The following is a 25,657-nucleotide window of genomic DNA, read 5'->3' as shown; positions in this document are numbered from 1 at the left end:
GGGGACAATGCTGCAATGGGGGACAAGGCTGCAATGGGGGACAAGGCTGCAATGGGGGACAATGGGGGACAAGGCTGCAATGGGGGACAAGGCTGCAATGAGGGACAATGCTACAGATAGACACTGACAAGGCTGCAGCAGATGGACACCGATGAGGCTGCATTGACGGGCATTTAAATGTAAGTTTTTTTCCTTAAATTTCCCTCCTAAAAGTTTCTTCCTTAAAATTCCCTCCTAAGCTTGGGGTGCGTGTTATACGCCGATAAATACGGTATATATGTATACTGTATATAATATATTATGTAATAAAAAAAGTTAAAACGTTTTGCATAACTACGCAATTTCCAGCACTATTTAGCACAGCGCTAAATTTGAAAAAATATCCTGGTCATGAAGGGGGTAAACCTTCCAGAGCTGAAGTGGTTAACAAAGTGATTTCCTATGATGGTCAGCTCCCTCTAGTGGCCATAATGAAGTCTTTTTCGTAAAAGGCTTCACATTAGTAAAAATACAACAATACCGCACTGTGGTCACTAGAGGGATCATAGGAAATCACTGTATGAAACAAAATATGGACAACATTCCTCAAAGCTGAGTGAATTCTTGTCATATTCATTCAACAATTAAAAAAAATGAGAACACTAAGTGTTTGCAAAGCTTACATCACATATCAATGAAAGGCAATGACTCCATTTTTATATTTTAATTATTTTTATTGGAAGATCTCTTATTGAACAATCAGTTACAAAATACAAAGTGTTACAAATGACAAGTGACATTGTCCATCCTTGTTTAGATAGACATAGCACATTGACATGGAGTGATAAAACACAATATAAGTGGGATATTTGTGAGACAAGTCCTCCCTGTGTACGGGCCAATAATAAAGGACATCCAGGGACTCACACCCCCCTTCACACACTCACCACAAATATATCCCCCTGCTTCTTATATGATGGAGATCAGCCATGGAGTATATCTGAGGGGTATATCAGGGTGTGCTTCTTCCCCACATGAGAGCTGTGATGTCCAGCAACATTCATATAGAAGACATTTCCCGCACTCAAGGCACTAATACACCTCGAGGGTTGTGTGGGATCCCTGATGTACAGGAAGACAGGACTTCATTGAGGAACAATTCCCTCACTCAGGACAGGAATATGGCTTCTCCCCCGTGTGAGATCTCTGATGTGTGGAAAGATTGCACTTCACTGAAAAACATTTCCCACACTCAGGACAGGAATACGGCTTCTCCCCCGTGTGAGATCTCTGATGTGTGGAAAGATTGCACTTCACTGAAAAACATTTCCCGCACTCAGAACAGGAATACGGCTTTTACCCCCGTGTGAGATCTCTGATGTAAGGAAAGATGGTACTTCCTTGAAAAACATTTCCCGCACTCAGGACAGGAATGCAGCTTTTCCCCCGTGTGAGATCTCTGATGTCTAGAAAGATAGGACTTGTATGAAAAACATTTCCCGCACTTAGAACAGGAATATGGCTTCTCCCCTGTGTGAGATCTCTGATGTGTGTAAAGATTGGACTTGTCTAAAAAACATTTCCCGCACTCAGGACAGGAATATGGCTTCTCCCCTGTGTGAGATCTCTGATGTGTGTAAAGATTGGACTTGTCTAAAAAACATTTCCCGCACTCAGGACAGGAATATGGCTTTTCCCCCGTGTGAGATCTCTGATGTGTGGAAAGATGGTACTTCCTTGAAAAACATTTCCCACATTTAGGACAGGAATATGGCTTCTCCCCCGTGTGAGATCTCTGATGTCTAGAAAGATCAGACTTCTGTGAAAAATATTTCCCGCACTCAGAACAGGGAAACGGCTTCTCCCCCGTGTGAGATCTCTGATGTGTGGAAAAATAAGACTTGTCTGAAAAACATTTCCCGCACTCAGAACAGGAATACGGCTTCTCTCCCGTGTGAGATCTCAGATGTGTGGAAAGATTAGACTTCTGTGAAAAACATTTCCCGCACTCAGAACAGGAATACGGCTTCTCTCCCGTGTGAGATCTCTGATGTATGGAAAGATAAGATTTCTCTGAAAAACATTTCCCGCACTCAGAACAGGAATACGGCTTTTCGGCCGTGTGAGATCTCTGATGTGTGGAAAGATTGGACTTGTCTGAAAAACATTTCCCGCACTCAGAACAGGAATACGGCTTCTCCCCTGTGTGAGATCTCTGATGTCTGGAAAGATAAGACCTATGTGAAAAACATTTCCCGCACTCAGGACAGGAATATGGCTTTTCTCCTGTATGACATCTTGTATGCTCATTAAGCCTGGATTTATAATGGAAACACTTCCCGCACTCAGTACAGGAAAATCTCTTCTCTGTTGGAAGGACGGCCCCGTCCCTCACAGTCTGAGGTTCCTCAGGATAAGAGGAATACGATGGTCCATCTACACTGTGTGGTGCCGGATGGACATTTGAGGTAGTCGGGTTTTCTCCTGGACTATACTGTGTGATGTCCTCATCTTCTACTTTACAGTCTGGAGACAAAGTGAGACAATCCTCTGAGGTTTTCCTCATCTCCCATCCATCTACTAAAATAGAAATACAAAGATTATTACTAGACATGAGCAGATTGGGTCCCCTAAACCAGGACTCCGCCCACATCAGGCAGCTTTGTCTCTGAGGATCTTACAATTCCCCCCTCAAGGTAACTAGTAAATGGGTCCTCTGATCTCCTACCAGTTCATTTCTTTATTCATGGACCTTAGTCAGAGAGTGAGGACACAACGAGAACTGTCTTTTATAGGAGTGACAGTGATGAGGGGATTATAGGATGAGTGTCCCCACCCCCTCTAACACTCATTGTCATCTTCCCAACACAAGAAGTCCTGAACTCCCTGATCTAGTTCATGATTTAGTCATGAATAACAGCGGGGCTGAGCCCCACTAGAGGTCAGAGAGTGAGGATGGGGGGAGAACAACCAAGATGAAGACTGGACTGATCCTGAAGACCACCATCATTGGGTTATTGACTCCTCCCTCATTATCACTTTCTGTTTAAGGTTCCAAAGTTGGAGGATGTTATCACATTATTATCAACATGTAAAAGTCTGTGCTCCAATCACATCATCAGATATAAAATCAAACCACTATAATCTGATTCCACCCTGAAATGAAATAAGTAATCAGGAAGCTGCTCACATAATACCCAGATATGAGATATAACAGAATTCCTCCAAAATATGCAGCACTGGCCCTTTAAATCATATACAAAAACATGCACCACAGATGAGGTCATCAGGAGCTTGATCACTGATCCAATCCCTGATGTGATGATGTCAGCACGTTGGGCGGAGCATAAGACTCTAACGTCATCACGCCCATTGCGGCTGGACAGAGCGCCGAGGAGATACACTGTGCATGTCTACCGATGTGTGTGACAGATATTTCTATGTAATAAAGTGAGAGATGTTATAGATCTATACTATGTGGAGAGTTCTTCTTGTCTCGGGTCTGAGACTATACAGCGGGGTCAGCAACCTGTAGATCACGACTACGTGATTGGTAGATCTCGGTCTGAGCTTGCTGACCTGCCAATGTATCCTCTGTAGTGCCACCTCCAGTGCCATATGGAGTGATACCAACTGCACTCCACCTCTAATCAAGGCTAATGGTCTCCAGAGTGGTGCCAGCAGCAGAAGGAAGAGATCTTCAGGTCAATGTGAAGCAATACACTGAGCATATTAATATAAGGCTGCTTTCACAGTGATGTGCTGCTGTTTACCCACACCGGGGGTGCAGTGCAGTGTACCTGCAGCTTTCCTGGGGGTTTGCTGCTCTTATCCATAGACTTCTATTATATCCTGCAGGTTTGCTGCACTTATACATAGACTTCTATTATATCCTGCAGGTTTGCTGCATTTTCTGAATGCAGGAGATTTGATACACTTTCAGAAAGTGCCCCACACCTGCAGGATATAACAGAAGTCTATGACAAAGTGCAGCTAACCCAGGAAAGTTGCAGATGCACTGCGTTGCACCTGTGGTGCAGGTAAACTGCAGCACATCAGTGTGAAAGCAGCCTTATAGGGGCTCAGAACAGTAAGGGTTCATTTACATTTGTAGTTTGAGGGGTGGTAAAACCCCATAGTAAAAATGTGTTTTTATCCGCCCTGCCCCAACCACATCCCCTTTAACTGCAGTGGCCAGGGGTGTACATATGTCGTAGCTGCAGCAGGAGTTATATGCATTGTCATGGTTGATGGTTGGTGGGTGTCATGGTTGATAGGTGTGTCACATACCAAGCATAACCCATTCAAGTGAATGAGGCCACTCTGCAAGTGCCCTGATACCTTGTGCAATACAGAAAAGAAGGGGTTAAAGCAGGCAGCGTTGTTGCTTTCTCGCCACCTGCTTTAACCCTTTGGACCTTACAGAAGCATGAAGTTGTGGGGCGCATGCAGAGTGCCCTTATCTACTTAAATGGGTTAAAATTGGCATGCGGTACACTGCTGCTCTTCTGAAAAGCGATCCATGTGTGTGTTGACAGGTGGTGAGGAGGTGATATGTTGCCTTCTCACCACCTGATTTACACCCATGATTGCGGTGCAATGCACACTATTGTGACACAGTAGTATGGCAATTAGAGGTTTAAATCAGGTTTGAGGAGGTGACACTGGGCAATACTGTGCCTGGTGATCTTTGACTTTTCCCATGTTGTTCAGGTAGATCTCCTCTTCGTTAAGGTTGCCTACCTCTGCTATACAGACATATCCCTCCACCCGGCACTGCCAGCAAACAACAGAACTAGTAACCCCGGGAGAATTCCTCTGTCAGAGATCTCGCTAGATCCGGGTATGGGACAGAATGTAAGACACATACCCCAGATGTCTAAGACAAGCAACACCTATAGAAAAAATCAACATTTTGCTGCCAGCTGAACCCCCAGAATCTCCATAAATCCATCCTAGATACATGAACTGTGTCTGCAGCACAGAGAAGGAAGATTATCCGAGAGAAATACAGGACAGGGAACACAGTTCAGGAAAGTGACCAGGGTATTACAGGCTGATATAACCCAGTCCCCACCCTACTCTGGACCAATCATTGAGCAGTATGGGTGGAGGAATGTATTTAGTGTTAATGACCCACCTGTGCTGATCTCTGTAGGAGTGTCCTCCTCTATAAATGTCCCCGTTATTCCATCCTCCTCCATAGACTGCTGATCATCCCTCACATACATCTCTTCTTCTGCTTTAAGCTCAAATTCTATATCGGTTGGATCTCCACTCTAAATCAAGAAAATGAGAGAAAATATCATCTGTAACATATAAGCTGTATTACTGTGACATCACATATATAAAATCCACACATCTCCATCTATGTTCTAGATGCTCCATCCCACCAACCTTGTAATAATGAGGGATGGTGAGACCTTCCTGTGTGGAATCCCAGTGAATACAGATTGAGGATGGATACATTTAGGAGCAACCCTGCCTAAACATCAGGGTGCTACATCCCCCCCGCCTAGGAAACTACATCTCGTAGTTTGCAGAAAAAAATAATAATTTGAGCCCTCAAGCCTGAGAGCGAATGTCCTGGCAAAAACTGGGATGGGTGGGGAAACAAGGAAAGGAATAATAATAACAGTAATACAAGGGGCGTACCACATGAAATAAACATATGTAACACATACATAAATGAATGGTAGTTCACACAAGGCAGATAAATATCAGACATTATGCCTTATATCCTAACTATCTATCTAATATATACAATAATAAAGAGAATGAATAGTTACCATTAGGGATGAGCCAAAAACTCCCCAGTTCGGTTCGCACCAGAACTTGCAAACAGGCAAAAGTCTATGGAACACGAACATGAAAAATCGAAAGTGCTCATTTTAAATGCTTATATGCAAGTTATTATTGTCATAAGAAGTGTTTGGGGACCTGGGTCCTGCCCAAGGGGACATGTATTAATGCAAAAAAATGGACAATTCCTATCAAAATACTTACTGTAATTTTCCCTTCCTGATGGACTCCATGGCAGCAACGTGTGGGTTTAGTCCTGCCTCCACTACCCTATAGGACACTATTCCCATAAATCTTTTCTCCCTGCTAAGGATGAGCCCCCCGGTGCGGTTCACACCAGAACTTGCGAACAGACCAAAACTTTGCACGAACGTTAGAACCCCATTGAAGTCTATGGGACGCGAACATTCTAAATAAAAAGTGCTAATTTTAAAGGCTTATATGCATGGTATTGTCATAAAAAGTGTTTGGGGACATTGGTCCTGCTCCAGGGGACATGTATCAATGCAAAAAAAAGTTTTAAAAATGGCAGTTTTTTCGGGAGCAGTGATTTTAATAATGCTTAAAGTCAAACAATAAAAGTGTAATATTCCTTTAAATTTCGTACCTTGGGGGTGTCTATAGTATGCCTGTAAAGGGGCGCATGTTTCCCGTGTTTAGAACAGTCTGACAGCAAAATGACATTTCAAAGGAAAAAAGTCATTTAAAACTACTCGCGGCTATTAATGAATTGCCGGTCTGACAATACACATAGAAGTTCATTGATAAAAACGGCATGGGAATTCCCCACAGGGGAACCCCGAAACCAAAATTTAAAAAAAAACTGGCGTTGGGGTCCCCCTAAATTCAATACAAGGCCCTTCAGGTCTGGTATGGATTTTAAGGGGAACCCCGCGCCAAAAAAAAAAAAAAAAACGAGCACGCAACCTGGCAGGCCGCAGGAAAAGAGGGGGGATGTTAGAGCACCCCCCCTCCTGAACGTACCAGGCCACACGCCCTCAACATTGGGAGGGTGCCTTGGGGTTCCCCCCAAAGCACCTTGTCCCCATGTTGATGAGGACAAGGGCTTCATCCCCACAACCCTTGGCCGGTGGTTGTGGGGGTCTGTGGGCGGGGGGCTTATCAGAATCTGGAAGCCCCCTTTAACAAGGGGACCCCCAGATCCCGGCCCCCCCCTGTGTGAAATGGTAAGGGGGTACAAAAGTATCCCTATCATTTCACAAAAAAACTGTCAAAAATGTTAAAAATGACAAGAGAGTTTTTGACAATTCCTTTTTTAAATGCTTCTTCTTTCCATCTTCTTTCTTATTTCTTCTATCTTCTATCTTCCTTCAGATTCTTCCTCCATCTTCTTCTTCTTCTGGTTCTTGGTTCTTCCTCCGGTATTCTCATCCGGCATCTTCCACTGCGGTGTCTTCTCTTCATCTTCTTCTCTTCATCTTCTTTTCTCGGGCTACTCCACATTCACGATTGGGTGGGAGGCTCCCGCTGTGTGACGCTTCTCCTCTTCTGAGGGTTCTTAAATAACGAAGGGCGGGGCCACCCGGTGACCCCGTCCCCCTCTGATGCACAGGGACTTGACGGGGACTTCCCTGTGGCATTCCCCTTGATGTCAGAGGGGGTCACCCATTACGTACCCTAGTGTCCACAGCGCAAAGCGACATTACATAACATTGTTTTGCCAGCCGGGCCATTCTGCCACAGTACAACTGCGGCGGCTGGTCGGCAAGTGATTAAAATTGCTTGCGGTTGTAATGTATTGTCGGGTCCCATCAATATACATAAAAATCCCCCCCCCATCCATTACCAGGCCCTTTGGGTCTGGTATGAATATTAAGGGAACCCTGCACCAAAATTTAAAAAAAAAATTGCGTGGGGGGCCCCCAAAATCCATACCAGGCCCTTCAGGCCTGGTATGGATTTTAAGGAGAACCCCACGCCAAAATAAAAAAAATGACGCGGGGGTCCACTCAAAAACCATACCAGACCCTTATCCGAGCATGCAACCTGGCAGGCCACAGGAAAAAGGGGGGCGAGAGAGCACCCCCCTCCTGAACTGGTTGTGGGGGTCTGTGGGTGGGGGGCTTATCAGAATCTGAAAGCACCCTTTAACAAGGGGACCCCCAGATTCCGTACCCCCCTATGTGAATGGGTATCGGGTATATTGTACCCCTACACATTCACCAAAACGTGTCAAAAAAGGAAAAATGACAGTAGACAGTTTTGGACAATTACTTTACTAAACAAAAAAAAAGTCCCGCGATGTAGATATATCTTCGATCACAGCGTCAACAACCTAAGGGAAAAAAATGGAAAAACTCTGCCTCGATCGGAGGATCCCGCCGACTGCAGCCTTTTTGCACTTACAGCTGTTATATAGCTGAGGATGGGGCCACCTGGTGACATAAGCGGGTGACAACGCCCCCTTCTGACGTGATGTGACGTCACGTAATGTCAAAGGCAGGCAGGGTCACCCATTGACGTCACCGGGTGTCTCCGCCCTCAGCTATATAACAGCTGTCATCGCAAAAAGGCTGCAGTCGTGGGGACGCCACCCATGGAGGCGGAGTTTTTTCGTTTTATGTTTTTTTTTTTCTCGGGTTGTCAGCGCTGTGATTGAAGATAAATGGACATCGCAGGACACTTTTTATTTTTTAATAAAGGAATTGTCCCAAACTGTCTCCTGTCATTTTTACTTTTTTGACGAATGGGTAGAGGTACAATGTACCCGATACCCATTCACATTGGGGGGGCGGGATCTGAGGGCCCCATGTTAAAGGGAGCTTCCAGATTCTGATAAGCCCCCCGCCTGCAGACCCCCACAATCAGTGGGCAAGGGTTGTATGGATGAGGCCCTTGTTCCCATCACCCTCCCCATGTTTAGGACATGTGGCCTGGTACAGTTCAGGAGGGGGGCTCTCTTGTTCCCCCCCTTTTCCTGCGGCCTGCCAGGTTGTGTGCTCGGATAAGGGTTTGGTATGGATTTTAGGGGGACCCCCACGCCATTTTTTTAAAATTTTGGTGCAGGGTTCTTCTTAATATCCATACCAGACCAAAAGGATCTTGGAGACCCATGCCATTTTTTTCAATGATTTGTATGTATATTGCCGGGATTCAACAATACATTACAGCCGCGAACAGTTTTAAATGACATTATTTCCTTTACAACAGTTTTATTGCTGCTCTCATTCATAAAACTATGTACGGCCACTATGTAAGCAGCCTTCCATAGTGTGGGGCGTGGACTCAGCCCCCTGAACCATGATTGGCCAATGGCACCCTGCCTTTGGCCAATCATGGCTCTCACAGAAGAGCGTGCTGTTATTGGTCAAAGCATGCAGGTAAGGTGCATGCTTTGGCCAATCAGCAGCTGCCAATGCACTGCGATCTCTCACTAATAGCTGAGGAAAATTAATTTTTAATGTCTGCTGCAAAGTTTGTCATTTCTGAGAAGTGCAGCGGGTGATCAGGGTGCTCTGAGTCCCTTCCCATATCCTCTGAGGCCGACATAGAGTCCTCACTGTTTGTTACCTTGTGTTCCAGCAGCGCCACCTTGGCAGCAGCACGTCCCCTTGTCCTCTGAGATTGTGTCTCAAATTTCTCCGGAATGCCGCCGGGTCTCGGGGGGGATTACGATCTGTGTTGTCTGTGGCTTGTGAGCAAGCTGTCTCTTCTGCCCATCACCAATTTTATCAGTGCTGGAAGGGGTTTCTGAATCACGGAGGTGCAGAGCTCAGCTAAACAGCTTCCATTCCCCTCAAGCTCCAAGCCACGCCCCCTCCCATAGACTTTTAAAGGGTGTTCCACCACTTTCAAATTTGCGAACACCCCAACTTTTTTCGTTATTTGGCGAACATGCGAACACCCGATGTTTGAGCCAAACTTATGTTTGACTCTAACATCGGGCTCATCCCTATTGGAAACCACCAACCTCACCAGCCATCAGAAATGTGATTCACACCTTAAATGAAGATGCTCAACATGAATACTTCTTTGCCAAAGCACATTTATCGCAAGACAAGTTCTCATATCATTGGCATTCTTGGCTGCATCACCCGCTTTGTGCCCTACAACTTTACCATACAGATCATTACCTCACAATATCCTCTTTAATATCCCACCAACCCACGGGATCCACACCTTCTCCATCTGACTACATTTTTATTTCCTGACCTACCTACTATTTGATATTGTTATATTACTTTATCTGCTATATACTATGTTGGCCTTTTGTTTGCCAAAACCATCTGTGGACAAATAATACACATAATTATCTCATGTCTTCTTTACCCCGGTAATATCCTATACCGTACCAGCACCCCTCCCCCTCCCCCATCCTTTTCCTACATTAATTCCCACCCCACCCCTTTCTCCTCTATCCCCCTACTTCTCTCCTTTTTTTTGTATAATGAATACTTTATTATACAATTTGAATTATTGTTCAATGTCCCTAGAAAACCTACAACAAATAAATATTTAAAAAAAAACGGGACCCCCAGATATCCTGCACCCCCTACATGAACGAGCAATGGGGTACATAGTACTCTATGCCTGGTTACTCATTTACAACAAAGTCCAAACAGCAACCCCTCCCCCCCAAAAAAAAATGTAACAAAAAATAAAAATCCATAATAATAATGGCATCCAGCTAAGTAGATCCCTCCAACATGCCACAGAAAAACACGCAGACCAACCAGACTATCTGTTCCCCACAGAATCTCATTACAAATGACATTTCCCAAACTGGCAGCTGAAAGTAGAGTAAGGGGCTCCCAGGTGATGTTATTCACTAAACTGACTAAATATCACTACTTCACCCCTAAATCACATATTCCTGACCACCTGTCCTAGAACCCAGTGACACTGTGCTGTGCGGTATTATTGGTTGCTCGGATGCAGATATTTGTGCCACCTACATCTCAGAACCAATGACATCATCGATTGCTAGGATGCAAGTGGGCAATTCACACAGCATGATTGGTTGCTAGGACAGTGGTGGCTCCAAGATCCATAGCCACCAAACTGGAAGTTGTCATTTATCTGCAGTAGAGATATCACCACTAAGTGAATGAGTTCTGGCTGCAGCAGAGGTTTCATGGGTGGGAGGTCAGAATGGACAAACTGGTCAATACATCAACCTTCTAAAACATAGAGAATGTAAAAGGAAGAGCGGACCTCCCAGATCTGAGACACAGAAACCTGATGATGAAAAGTCCAAGAAGTGATCACTACTCTAGTGGTGTGGGCTGTAATGGGAGAAGGAGGAACTTTATCACACAACTCATAGACCTGCAAAAAAATCTACTGAATCCACTAAGAACTAATCAAATCACTTAGAAATAGCGGATCTGGAATATGGAGAACCTTTTTTTAGCCTCTGGAATAACAAACAGGAAATCCATCTGTGTAAAAAAACTTTGGCCAAGAGGTGACCCCCGACCATCCCCACCACATCCACACAATGGAGAGAGATCTACTTTTGTAATATACAACACAATATATAGAGTAGAGAGGTCAGCACTATTGTAATGTACAACACAATATATAGAGTAGAGAGGTCAGCAATATTGTAATGTACAACACAATATATAGAGTAGAGAGGTCAGCACTATTGTAATGTACAACACAATATATAGAGTAGAGGGGTCAGCACTATTGTAATGTACAACACAATATATAGAGTAGAGGGGTCAGCACTATTGTAATGTACAACACAATATATAGAGTAGAGAGGTCAGCACTATTGTAATGTACAACACAATATATAGAGTAGAGGGGTCAGCACTATTGTAATGTACAACACAATATATAGAGTAGAGAGGTCAGCACTATTGTAATGTACAACACAATATATAGAGTAGAGGGGTCAGCACTATTGTAATGTACAACACAATATATAGAGTAGAGGGGTCAGCACTATTGTAATGTACAACACAATATATAGAGTAGAGAGGTCAGCACTATTGTAATGTACAACACAATATATAGAGTAGAGGGGTCAGCACTATTGTAATGTACAACACAATATATAGAGTAGAGAGGTCAGCACTATTGTAATGTACAACACAATATATAGAGTAGAGGGGCATTTAGTATCGGGGTACAGGAATGTGGGGGGTCGGGCAACACACAAGGTACCTCCATTTGTTGAATATCCACAGAAATCACCCAGCACGCTGGCAGATTGTCAGGAGAACCCCAAGTTCCCAGCCCAGACAGGGGTAACAGCTGTATAACAGCACACACACTCTATTATCCCACCACTGCCACACACATGACAAGGATGGAAGACCACGGGAACTAGAAAACCAGGAGAGGACCTTGTATGGTGGAGGAGGGAAGGAGAGGGAGATTATTGTGATAGACTTGGCACAGCCTGCAATACCTCTGACCACCACTAGAGGGAGACTCCACACATATCTAGCTGGCTGATCACACACAGGCAGATACAAATCTTACATACAATCTGGTGCACTATGAGGGTTGGGGATCAGTCTAGTAATCAGCACACACTTCTGAGGTTCCTCAGACTCCCCTACAAGCTAGAATCCTTGTGTTACTCCCTCTTCCCACTATCCATGTACACCCCACACCAGACACACAACATGGGGGCAGTGAGGGGACAGGGGAGGAGATGGGGAAGTGGGGGGATAAATGCCCATTATTTGTTGTCAGTGGGGGCAGGGGGATGCCCGCTATTATCAGTTATCAGTTGATTTAAAAAAAAAAATTGGAGTTCACTGGGGGGGGAGGTGTTGGGCATTAGTGCTTAGTAGGAAAAAATGGGGCAAGAACGGGGTGGCAGAGGTGCTCCATAGAGAGACAAGAGGCACTGGTGCTCAGCGGTTGGACACGGGGTACTGGGGGGACAGGAAGGTGATTGGGGAACCAGAAGTGTGGAAAGAGGGCTATAAGGGGACAGGGGGCAGTGAGATGGGAAGGGGGCAATACGAGGGAAAGAGGGGTGAACAGTAGAAAGTGAGGGACAGGGGGTGGAAACGGGGGAAACTGGGAAGCAGGGGGGAAACAAGGACCTGGACAGGGAGGAACCAGGGGGATGGGGAGTTAGTGGTGCTCAGTGGGAGATCAATACCTGTTTGATGGTGTCCTGTTCTGAAAGCTGATGTGGAGCTCCTCTGATGAGTCTTCTATGGTTGGGGTCCTCTCAGATGGTCCCTCTTGGCTCCTCTGATGAGTCTTCTATGGTTGGGGTCCTCTCAGGTTGTCCCTCTTGGCTCCTATGATGAGTCTTCTATGGTTGGGGTCCTCTCGGATGGTCCCTCTTGGCTCCTCTGATGAGTCTTCTATGGTTGGGGTCCTCTCGGATGGTCCCTCTTGGCTCCTCTGATGAGTCTTCTATGGTTGAGGTCCTCTCAGATGGTCCCTCTTGGCTCCTCTGATGAGTCTTCTATGGTTGGGGTCCTCTCGGATGCTCTCTCTCGGCTTCCTTCTGCTCACAAGTGTCCACAATCAGGGGAAAGTTCTCCTCTGTGTCCCCGATGGAAGATGAAGGCTTCTTGTCCTGGCTGTGAGGTGTGAGGGATGTTCTGTGTCTGCAATACAGATGTGGGAAGACTCCAATCACATTGTGAGCCAGCTTCCTCACAGGGGGCCCCTCCCTCACAGACGCCTTAGGGCCACACTGACTACAAACAGTGCAAGGGAGGGGGAATGACAAAGAGGACCCCTCCCTCCATTCTCTGAGATGACACAATAGAATCTCATGGGGAGGAGCAGGAGGGGGGATTTTTCTGCAAGGAATGAATTTCTAGTAGTGAGTGTGATTTTCATTCAGTAAATTCCATTCATTCCAAAATGAGATGATAAAAGGAAATGAAATGTTGAACTCCTTCTGATCGCCATTCATCAATCCATGGAATGTAGTGAGAAGATTTCTCCAAATTCTCCTTCAATAATTTCCTAGTGTATGAGGAGCTTTCCCTTTCTTGTGTCCTCTTCCTTCCTCCCCTGATCACACTGGTGTCTTCAGAGAGATCCGGAGCTGAGCTCTCACATCTCTCAGGACTCTCATATTGCACACACCGGGGGATCACCTCATGCACTTCATCTACTACATGTGCTGGACGCCATGACACTCATTTTTTGGGGAAAACTTTCTCCCGGAGACCTTGTAGGAAAAGAAAGGAATGTTGTACGACGCATGTGTGAGACGAGGCACATGACATCACACGCTCCATCTTCTGCATGCGCGGTATAACCTACATTTTCAAAATGGCGGTGTGGGGGAGGGGACACAGGCTGTAGAAGGTTGCAAAAATAGCTAATTTACATTTGCAACTAAGGGAACAGTAAAATTATGAGCCATATTTCTACTAACCCCCAACCACTGCACACAGACAGCAACCACCTGTGTACACCGGATGTGTCTGAGATAAACCAGAGGCTCTGGATGGACAGTTGCATAAATAGTTCTATATTTAGGATGTATCCGGTCTATAAACCAGAGGATCTGGATGGACAGTTGGATAAATAGTTCTATATTTAGGATGTATCCAGTCTATAAACCAGAGGATCTGGATGGGTGTTAGGCTCTCTTCTATAGAATTCTATAGGCTCTTTGTAATATTATACAAGGTGTGGGAACGATCGGCACAAACAATACAACCTCACATTGTTTTCTTTGATGTAACGGAAGCCATAGAACATCGGGAACATCGCCTTGTTCAGCTGCCCATACACTCGTACAATCTCCTTCCAATCTTTTCATTGGAAGATCCTTCCCTCCATTCTCTTATGGTTAGTGGAGGGAAATGGAAGTGTGTGATGGCGGTGATGAGGAAATTGGAAGAATGGAAAATGTTTCTGGAATGAAGAAATTTATAGCAGTGAATGAGATTTCATTCAGGAAAGTCCAATCATTCCAAACACACGATTGTTTCCAAGTAATGAGAACAACATTCATCATTGGAGGTACTGAGGAGACTTTGGTGTCAATGTTCATACAGACGTTCATTTGAAAATCTCCTCGTGTATGTCCAGAGTAACTGTTGGTGTGAATGAGCCCTAAAGGTGACCATACACTATACAATCTGATTGTACAATCTCCTTTCCATCTTCCATCATCTACATAGTACAAGGATCTGCCCGATCCCATACACACTGAATGGAAGGTTTGGGTTTGTCCTACTATTACATAGTATTGGAAATTCTAAAGCAGATTGTATAGTGTGTGGTCAGCGTTAGGCTTGTGTGTTCTATTCCAGAATCCCCTCAATATGTCGCTTGTCACCTACTTCCCTGTACTTCCCCTCCCCCATTGTGACTCCATATAGTCCCATCTGTGTCCCCTCCCCCACACCACCATTATGAAAATGTATGTTATACCGCGCATGCAGAAGATGGAGCGTGTGATGTCATGTGCCTCGTCTCACACATGCGTTGTACAACATTCCTTTCATCTCCTCCAAGATCTCCGGAGAACGTTTTCCCCAAGAAATGAGTGTCATGGCGTCCAGCACATGTAGAAGATGAAGTGTATGAGGTGATCCCCCGGTGTGTGCAATATGAGAGTCCTGAGAGATGTGAGAGCTCAGCTCCGGATCTCTCTGAAGACACCAGTGTGATCAGGGGAGGAAGGAAGAGGACACAAGAAAGGGAAAGCTCCTCATACACTAGGAGATTATTGAAGGAGAATTTGGAGAAATCTTCTCACTACATTCCATGGATTGATGAATGGCGATCAGAAGGAGTTCAACATTTCATTTCCTTTTATCATCTCATTTTGGAATGAATGGAATTTACTGAATTAAAACCACATTCACTGCTAGAAATTTGTTCCTTGGAGAAAAATTCCCCATCCTGTTCCTCCCAATCTTCTCCTCACTGAATTCAATAATCAACATTGATTTCCCTCCACTAACCAGAAGAACATCCAACAAACCTTCTTCATATGACCAATCTGCAATGAGATTCTATTGTGTCATCCCAGAAAATGGAGGGAGGAGTCCTCTTTGTGAATCCCCCTCCCCGCACTGTTTTTTAAGTCAGCATGGCCCCGGGGCATCTGTGGGGGAGAGGCCCCCTGTGAGGAAGCTGGCTCACAATGTGATTGGAGGAGTCTTTCTAGATCCGTATTGCAGACACAGAACGTCCCTCACACCTCTCGAGCCAGGACAAGAAGCCTCCATCTTCCATCGGTGACACGGAGGAGAACTTTCCCCTGATTGTGGACACTTGTGAGCAGGAGGAAGAGAAGCCGAGAGTTGGGAGAGATTTTCCCACTTAATTTCCTGTCACCGTGCTGGGAAGAGTCAGGCATCATCCAACCAGAGAAGACTCATCAGAGGAGCCAAGAGGCACCATCCGAGAAGGACCTCAACCATAGAAGACTCATCAGAGGAGCCAATAGGGACCATCCGAGAAGGACCTCAACCATAGAAGACTCATCAGAGGAGCCAAGAGGGACCATCTGAGAAGGACCTCAACCATAGAAGACTCATCAGAGGAGCCAAGAGGGATCATCTTAGAAGACCCCAACCATAGAAGACTCATCAGAGGAGCTCCACATCAACCTCCAGACCAGGACACCATCAGACAGGTATTCATCTTGCTCTGAGCACCACTACCTTCCCATCCCCCTACTGCCTTCCTATCCAGCTCCTTGTTTCCTCACTGCCTCCCAGTTTACTGTGCGTCCTCTCCATTGTCCACTTGTCCCTCACTTTCTCCTGTGCACCCCCTGTCCCCCACATTGCCCCCCTTCCCACCTCACTGCCCCATTATTGCCCCCTTTTTACACTTCTGGTCCCTCACTTACGCCCCATCCAACCACTCAGCACCAGTGCCTCCTGTCTCTCTATTTATAACCTCTGCCTCCCCCCCTCCCCCCGGTTTATGCCGCATTTTTCCTACTAAGCACAAATGCCCAACACCCCCCCCCCAATGATCACCAATTTATTTATTCAACTAATAACAGCAGACATCCCCCTTCCCCCACACTGACCACAGATAATGGGCACTTTATCCCTGACTTCCCCATCTACTTCCCTGTCCCCACCAACTGCCCCCCTGTCCCCTAACTGCCCCCATGTTGTGTGTCTGGTGTGGGGTATACATGGATAGTGGGAAGAGGGAGTAACATGAAGATTCTAGCTTGTAGGGGAGCCTGAGGAACCCCAGAAGTGTGTGCTGATTACTAGACTGATCCCCAACCCTCATAGTGCACCAGATTGTATGTAAGATTTGTATCTGCCTGTGTGTGATCAGCCAGCTAGATATGTGTGGAGTCTCCCTCTAGTGGTGATCAGAGGTATTGCAGGCTGTGCCAAGTCTATCACAATAATCTCCCTCTCCTTCCCTCCTCCACCATACAAAGTCCTCTCCTGGTTTTCTAGTTCCCGTGGTCTTCCATCCTTGTCATGTGTGTGGCAGTGGTGGGATAATAGAGTGTGTGTTCTGTTATACAGCTGTTACCCCTGTCTGGGCTGGGAACTTGGGGTTCTCCTGACAATCTGCCAGCGTGCTGGGTGATTTCTGTGGATATACAACAGAAGGTGACCCCCCCGTGTGTTGTCTGACCCCCCACTAGACATGTGTGATTAGTTTTGTATGAATCTGAAATACAAATTTTTATGCATATGAATTCTGTACGAAATTTCGTTTACAAATTTCGGATCCAAATTCATACCGAACATTTGTAATTGTTACGAAAAGTTAACGAACCTAAAAGTTCAAACCCCAGGAAGTCAGCATAGCACAGGGATGGTGGGAACCCCTCATAATGGGCACAGCGGGTGTACAGACCCGGGAACTCAGCACAGGGATGGTGGGAACCCCTCATAATGGGCACAGCGGGTGTACAGACCCATGAACTCAGCACAGGGATGGCGGGAACCCCTCATAATGGACACAGTGGGTGTACAGACCCGGGAACTCAGCACAGGGATGGCGGGAACCCCTCATAATGGGCACAGCGGGTGTACAGACCCGAGAACTCAGCACAGGGATGGTGAGAACCTCTCATAATGGGCACAGCGGGTGTACAGACCCGGGAACTCAGCACAGGGATGGTGAGAACCCCTCATAATGGGCACAGCGTGTGTACAGACCCGGGAACTCAGCACAGGGATGGTGGGAACCCCTCATAATGGGCACAGCGGGTGTACAGACCCGGGAACTCAGCACAGGGATGGTGGGAACCCCTCATAATGGGCACAGCGGGTGTACAGACCCGGGAACTCAGCACAGGGATGGTGGGAACCCCTCATAATGATAATTTCATCATAACGAAAAGTTGACAAATCTAACGAAAATTTGTATTTCATACGAATCCGAATTGAATTTCGGACACGAATTACGAAATACAATTTTTTTTGGTACGAAACGAAACAAAACACATTTTTTGACGGCTCCCATGTCTACCCCCCACATCCCTGTACCCCGATACCATAGTCTGTAACAACACATAGAGGACATTTCTCCTCCCACTGACCACTATGGCTGAACATTGTTTTCATCCTGCTGACCACAGACCCAAATCATTTGTCCCCCCTGACCAGCAGTATAAGGGGCACTATGACTATAATATTGTGCTGACCGCTCTACTCTATATATTGTGTTGTACATTACAATAGTGCTGACCTCTCTACTCTATATATTGTGTTGTACATTACAATAGTGCTGACCTCTCTACTATATATATTGTGTTGTACATTACAATAGTGCTGACCTCTCTACTCTATATATTGTGTTGTACATTACAATAGTGCTGACCTCTCTACTCTATATATTGTGTTGTACATTACAATAGTGCTGACTTCTCTACTCTATATATTGTGTTGTACATTACAATAGTGCTGACCTCTCTACTCTATATATTGTGTTGTACATTACAATAGTGCTGACCCCTCTACTATATATATTGTGTTGTACATTACAATAGTGCTGACCTCTCTACTCTATATATATTGTGTTGTACATTACAATAGTGCTGACCTCTCTACTCTATATATTGTGTTGTACATAACATAGACCAGCTACAGTAGGCGGTAATGACAGCGGCGACCCCGGAGGTGACACAATTCTTGTCATTTTTGGGGTCATTCATGGCAGAGGATATCGGGGGATGGAGCTCACATTGCTGACTTATGCCGCGTACACACGAGTGGAATGTCTGACAGAAAAAGTCAGACGGGATCTTTTCATCGTATATTCCGATCGTGTGTGGGCCTCATCGGACTTTCTTTTTTGAAAATTCTGATGGACCTAGAAAGAGAAGATGTTCTAAATATTTCTGACGGAACCAATTCCTATCGGGAAAACCGATAATCTGTATGCTGTTCTGACGGACCAAAAACAAAGCTATTGGCTACTGGCTATTGAACTTCCTTTTTCTAGTCCCGTTGTACGTGTTGTACATCACCGCGTTCTGGACGGTCGGACTTTGGTGTGATCGTGTGTATGCAAGACAGTTTCAGCGGAATTCCATTGGAACTTTGTTGGAAAAACCTTCAGAGTTTATTCCGACGAGAAATCCGGTTGTGTATACAGGGCATTAGTCACCTTTTCCCCCCTAAATCCCAGCCCCCCCTATGTTCCAATATACCATTAATGTACTTCTTTCTATTTATCTTACACCCCCCCTTACCTCAGTGTCCAGCTGGCTGTATAATCACTTCTCCATTACTTCCTGGACACACCTCCATTACTTCCTGGACACACCTCGAAATGTCACACAGTATTTGTAGCTGCTGACTTTATTTTTTGGGGGGAGTCTGGAGCTCCTCTTTAAAACTCCTAAATCTATTTCCTGCAAGATTTATCACCGCATGCAGAAGGTTTCATTTTGTTGGTTTGAGACTTTGGGAGTTTTCCCATAAGCCTTTTCAGTAAGTATTATTTATTTTCGTTTGTTGGGATTAGAGAAATATTTAACCCTTAGCACTATCAGGGGTCACATGTCTGCCCTGTCTGTCCTTCTTCAACATTCTCCAGCTACTAATTCACTAATTTGAACTTTCATTCAATGTACCTCACATGTTCCTTGTCCTCTTCAGCCCCACTCCAATTGTGGTAGGTAAAGATAGTATTGTTGGTGTTACAAAGACCTGCATTTTGAACCTATTTAATAAATTTTTGTTACATTGTTATCCCATAAGGTGACCTTACTTGTGGCCATCACTTTGACTCAAAGGTCACAAGGATGTTTTCAGACGAAGAATCTCCTTTTTTTACCCAAACTGGTCTCTCCTTTTCATCTTAATGCACGGATTACATCACCCTCCCCCTCCCTGTGTCTGGCACTAGTTCACCCCGAGTAGATCTCTCTCCATTGTCTGGATGTGGTGGGAACGGTCGGGGTTCACCTCTCAGGAAAATGTTTTTTTCTTGTAAGTAGATGGATTCTCTGCTTAATATTTCAGAGGCTAAAAAAAGGTTCCCCACATTCCAGATCTGCTATTACTAAGTGATTTGATCGGTTCTTAGTGGATTCGTTAGATTGTTTTGCAGGTCTATGAGTTGTGTGATAAAGTTCCTCCTCCTCCCATTACAGCCCACACCACTAGAGTAGTGATCACTTCTTGGACTTTTCTTTTTTTTTTCACAATCAAAGGTTTATTGAAACTTATTGCGATACAGTAATTGCAATCAATATAAAATGAACATATTTATCCATAAAGTAAAGTAACAGTTGGTGTTTGCAGGAATATTATGAGCATTTTCAGTTAAGGAATTAAAATAGGGAAAGGGGTGAGGGAGGAGAAAGGGTGGAGTTTGGGGAAAAAGAAAAGAGATGGGTAAGGGATGGGGAGAGGAGGGGAGGGGGTCTAGGGTAGGAGTGAGGAGTACAGTTGTAGGCATCTCACCAAGAGAAGGAATGAAGGAGGATAATTATATCTTGCATATGAGAATATTTCCATAATCATTAACAGACATTAGAGACAAGCTTGGGTTGCATCCAATATAAGATAACAAATGATATCATCTCTTATCGACTTTGTGATGATACAACCACTTTTTATCTATGAGCTATTAGTTAATGAGTGAATCATAAACAGAGGAGTGTATAAATAACAGCCATGGTTGCCAGGTCTGGTTAAAGTGTGTGCTATTTTCTCTCTCTTCATGGCGGTTATTTCTTCCATTTTGTAAATATAGTTTACCCTTTCTAACCAATCTTTAATGTTAGGAATGTGTGTGGTTTTCCAATGAAGGGGTATGAGCGTTTTTGCTGCTAATAGTAAATGTCTAGACAGAGACTTCTTATATTTACTTATGGTAAGTTTTTTCACATTGATCAGACATGTGACTGCAGTGAATTCTATTGTGGTTTCTGTAATAAATTTAGTCCACTTTATAACTGCTTCCCAAAAGACTTGGAGTACAGGGCAGTCCCACCATATACGGAGGAAATTGCCAACAGCCTCTCCGCAGCGCCAGCATGTGTGCGAAATTGTGGGTGACCATCTCCTGGCTTTGTGTGGCGTAACATACCATTGGGTAAGAATTTTATAAGATATTTCCTGATATTTAGTGCTCAGAGAGCTCTTGTGTGTCATAATACATGCACTCTCCCACTGTTTTGCAGAAATCTTAATATTTAAATCTTTTTCCCACTTTTCTTTGTGCTGTGAGTCATCCTTGTGTTGCAATAAGCAATAAGCCAAAGATGTGGTGTTAGTTATTGGTGATCTTTTGTAGCAAAGATTTTCTATGGGGAGTAATGGTAGACAATATGACATTTTATATTTACTGTTCATCAGGAAGTCTTTGAGCTGCATGTAAAGCCACGGGCCAGGAGGTGGTCCATCCCATTCTGCCTGTAGAATGTCAAGGGATTTGATCTTAGAGTTTATTAAGCATTGAGAGGCAAAGCGGGTTGACAAGTTCTTCAGGTGTAGTCCAGGGATAAAGTCAGGATTATTTGTGACAGGGGTCAGTGGACCAGGAATTGAGGCTAGATTGTGGGGGCCAGCTACTTTGTGCCAAATGTCTAGTGTGTTTGTGATTAGAGGGTGATTGAGTTTTCTATCTGTTTTGGAGTGTAATGTCCAAGGATAGAAGGTTAGATTGAAGGGAGTTAGGGCTTGTTCTAACTGGATCCAATCCTTGTTAGTACTATGGCAATGCCAGTCAATGATTCTTGTAATGTGTGATGCTTGATGATATTTTTTAAAATTCAGAAGGCCTATACCCCCTTTATGTTTAGGTAGGAATAGTGAGGAGAGTTTTATTCTCGGTTTTCTGTCAGCCCATAAAAAACGTCTTTGTGCTCTAAGGAGACTAGTGAAGAAAGATTCTGGGATCTTGATGGGTAGTGTGTTAAAAAGATAGAGAAGTCTCGGTAGTATTGTCATTTTTAGGATAGAGGCTCTACCGAACCAGGAGAAGGTTTTTGAGGTCCATTTTTGGAGGTCTCTGATCAAGGTGGTAAGAAGGGGTTTGTAATTATTGGAATATAGGGAGTCTATGTTACTGGTTAGTTTTATCCCTAGGTTTTTCAAGGTTGTTCCCATGTATAGTTATGGTTGTCTTTCATCAGTTTAAGTTGATCTGGTGGTAAATTGATATTTAACGCTTTTGACTTTGATTTGTTCATTTTAAAGTTGAAAATATATCCGAAGATTTCAAATTGTTTTTCAAGGTTTGGGATAGAGACATGTGGATGTGTCAGGAATAGTAAAAGGTCGTCCGCATAAGCAGCTATTTTATATTCCCTATCCCCAACCCTAAATCCCTTTATATCTTCAGATAAGTTAATTGTTCTAATTAGGGGTTCTAAGGAGATGATAAAAAGAAGGGGTGAAAGGGGACATCCCTGTCGTGTCCCATTTCTTATTTTGATTGGGTCTGAGAGGAAGTTGTTAACTTTAATTTTAGCCTGGGGGCTTCGATAGAGTGCTGAGATCCACGAGAGCATATGCTCATTTAGTCCAATATGAGAGCATGTAGACATCATGTAGTCCCAAGACACTCTATCGAAAGCCTTTTCGGTGTCGGTTGAAAGAATAAGTCCTTTTGTCTTGGAGTTGTGGGCATAATGGATTAAGTTAATAGCTTTGGTTGTATTATCACGTGCCTCAACTACCTGGCATGAACCCTACTTTTTCTGGTCCTACGATCTTTGATAATAGGGGTTTCTGTCTATTGGCCAGAATTTTGGCTAATATTTTTAGATCTGTATTTAACCACTTGCCGACCGCCTAACGTAGATATACGTCGGCAGAATGGCACGGGCAGGCAGAATCACGTATATATACGTGATCTGCCTCCCGCGGGCGGGGGGTCCGATCGGACCCCCCCCGGTGCCAGCGGCGGTCGGCATCTGACTGGGAGCGTCGGGAGGCGAGGGGGAGACCATCCGATCGTGGCCCCCCCCTCGCGATCGCTCCCAGCCAATGGGAATCCTCCCCTGCCTGTGTGTAGTTTCACACAGGCAGAGGATGTGATGTCATCTCTCCTCGGTCTGGCAGTTTCCGTCCAGCGCCGAGGAGAGAAGACATGTAAGTGCACAAAACACAAACACACACAGTAGAACATGCCAGGCATACCTTACACCCCCGACCCCCCCCCGATCGCCCCCCCCCCCGTCACAAACTGACATTAGCAGTATTTTTTTTTTTTTTTTTTTTTTTTTCTGATTACTGCATAGTGTCAGTTTGTGACAGTTACAGTGTTAGGGCAGTGAGTATTACCCCCCTTTAGGTCTAGGATACCCCCCTAACCCCCCCTAATAAAGTTTTAACCCCTTGATCACCCCCTGTCACCAGTGTCGCTAAGCGATCATTTTTCTGATCGCTGTATTAGTGTCGCTGGTGACGCTAGTTAGTGAGGTAAATATTTAGGTTCGCCGTCAGCGTTTTATAGCGACAGGGACCCCCATATACTATCTAATAAATGTTTTAACCCCTTGATTGCCCCCTAGTTAACCCTTTCACCACTGATCACCGTATAACTGTTACGAGTGACGCTGGTTAGTTCGTTTATTTTTTATAGTGTCAGGGCACCCGCCGTTTATTACCGAATAAAAGTTTAGCCCCCTGATCGCCCGGCGGTGATATGCGTCGCCCCAGGCAGCGTCAGATTAGCGCCAGTACCGCTAACACCCACGCACGCAGCATACGCCTCCCTTAGTGGTATAGTATCTGTACAGATCCATATCTGATCAGATCAGATCTATACTGGCGTCCCCAGCAGTTTAGGGTTCCCAAAAACACAGTGTTAGCGGGATCAGCCCAGATACCCGCTAGCACCTGCGTTTTGCCCCTCTGCCCGGCCCACCCAAGTGCAGTATCGATCGATCACTGTCACTTACAAAACACTAAACGCATAACTGCAGCGTTCGCAGAGTCAGGCCTGATCCCTGCGATCGCTAACAGTTTTTTTGGTAGCGTTTTGGTGAACTGGCAAGCACCAGCCCCAAGCAGTGTCAGGTTAGCGCCAGTACCGCTAACACCCACGCACGCAGCATACGCCTCCCTTAGTGGTATAGTATCTGATCGGATCAATATCTGATCCGATCAGATCTATACTAGCGTCCCCAGCAGTTTAGGGTTCCCACAAACGCAGTGTTAGCGGGATCAGCCCGGATACCTGCTAGCACCTGCGTTTTGCCCCTCCGCCCGGCCCAGCCCAGCCAAGTGCAGTATCGATCGATCACTGACACTTACAAAACACTAAACGCATAACTGCAGCGTTTGCAGAGTCAGGCCTGATCCCTGCGATCGCTAACAGTTTTTTTGGTAGCTTTTTATTGAACTGGCAAGCACCAGCGGCCTAGTACACCCCGGTCGTAGTCAAACCAGCACTGCAGTAACACTTGGTGACGTGGCGAGTCCCATAAGTGCAGTTCAAGCTGGTGAGGTGGCAAGCACAAGTAGTGTCCCGCTGCCACCAAGAAGACAAACACAGGCCCGTCGTGCCCATAGTGCCCTTCCTGCTGCATTCGCCAATCCTAATTGGGAACCCACCGCTTCTGCAGCGCCCGTACTTCCCCCATTCACATCCCCAACCAAATGCAGTCGGCTGCATGAGAGGCATTTTCTTTATGTCCTCTCGAGTACCCCTACCCAACGAACCCCCCCAAAAAAGATGTTGTGTCTGCAGCAAGCGCGGATATAGGCGTGACACCCTCTATTATTGTCCCTCCTGTCCTGACAATCCTGGTCTTTGCATTGGTGAATGTTTTGAACGCTACCATTCACTAGCTGAGTATTAGTGTAGGGTACAGCATTGCACAGACTAGGACACACTTTCACAGGGTCTCCCAAGATGCCATCGCATTTTGAGAGACCCGAACCTGGAACCGGTTACCGTTATAAAAGTTAGTTACAAAAAAAAGTGTAAAAAAAAAAAAAAAACACATACAAAAATATAAAATAAAAAAAAATAGTTGTCGTTTTATTGTTCTCTCTCTCTCTATTCTCTCTCTATTGTTCTGCTCTTTTTTACTGTATTCTATTCTGCAATGTTTTATTGTTATTATGTTTTATCATGTTTGCTTTTCAGGTATGCAATTTTTATACTTTACCGTTTACTGTGCTTTATTGTTAACCATTTTTTTGTCTTCAGGTACGCCATTCACGACTTTGAGTGGTTATACCAGAATGATGCCTGCAGGTTTAGGTATCATCTTGGTATCATTCTTTTCAGCCAGCGGTCGGCTTTCATGTAAAAGCAATCCTAGCGGCTAATTAGCCTCTAGACTGCTTTTACAAGCAGTGGGAGGGAATGCCCCTCCCCCCCCAACGTCTTCCGTGTTTTTCTCTGGCTCTCCTGTCTCAACAGGGAACCTGAAAATGCAGCCGGTGATTCAGCCAGCTGACCATAGAGCTGATCAGAGACCAGAGTGGCTCCAAACATCTCTATGGCCTAAGAAACCGGAAGCTACGAGCATTTTATGACTTAGATTTCGCCG

The 25,657-nt window shown here is 45.1% G+C and overlaps 1 pseudogene; it reads right to left on the bottom strand.

Annotated features, from left to right (window-relative positions):
- Positions 1-986: 986 nt before the first annotated feature.
- On the bottom strand, positions 987-5,448 carry LOC141126376 (uncharacterized; annotated as a pseudogene).
- Positions 5,449-25,657: the final 20,209 nt, after the last annotated feature.

Source organism: Aquarana catesbeiana, linkage group LG02 (assembly GCF_042186555.1).
Source record: "Aquarana catesbeiana isolate 2022-GZ linkage group LG02, ASM4218655v1, whole genome shotgun sequence".
NCBI lineage: Eukaryota > Metazoa > Chordata > Amphibia > Anura > Ranidae > Aquarana > Aquarana catesbeiana.
Note: the sequence above shows the minus strand (reverse complement) of the source record. Positions and strands in the feature narration are given on the sequence as shown.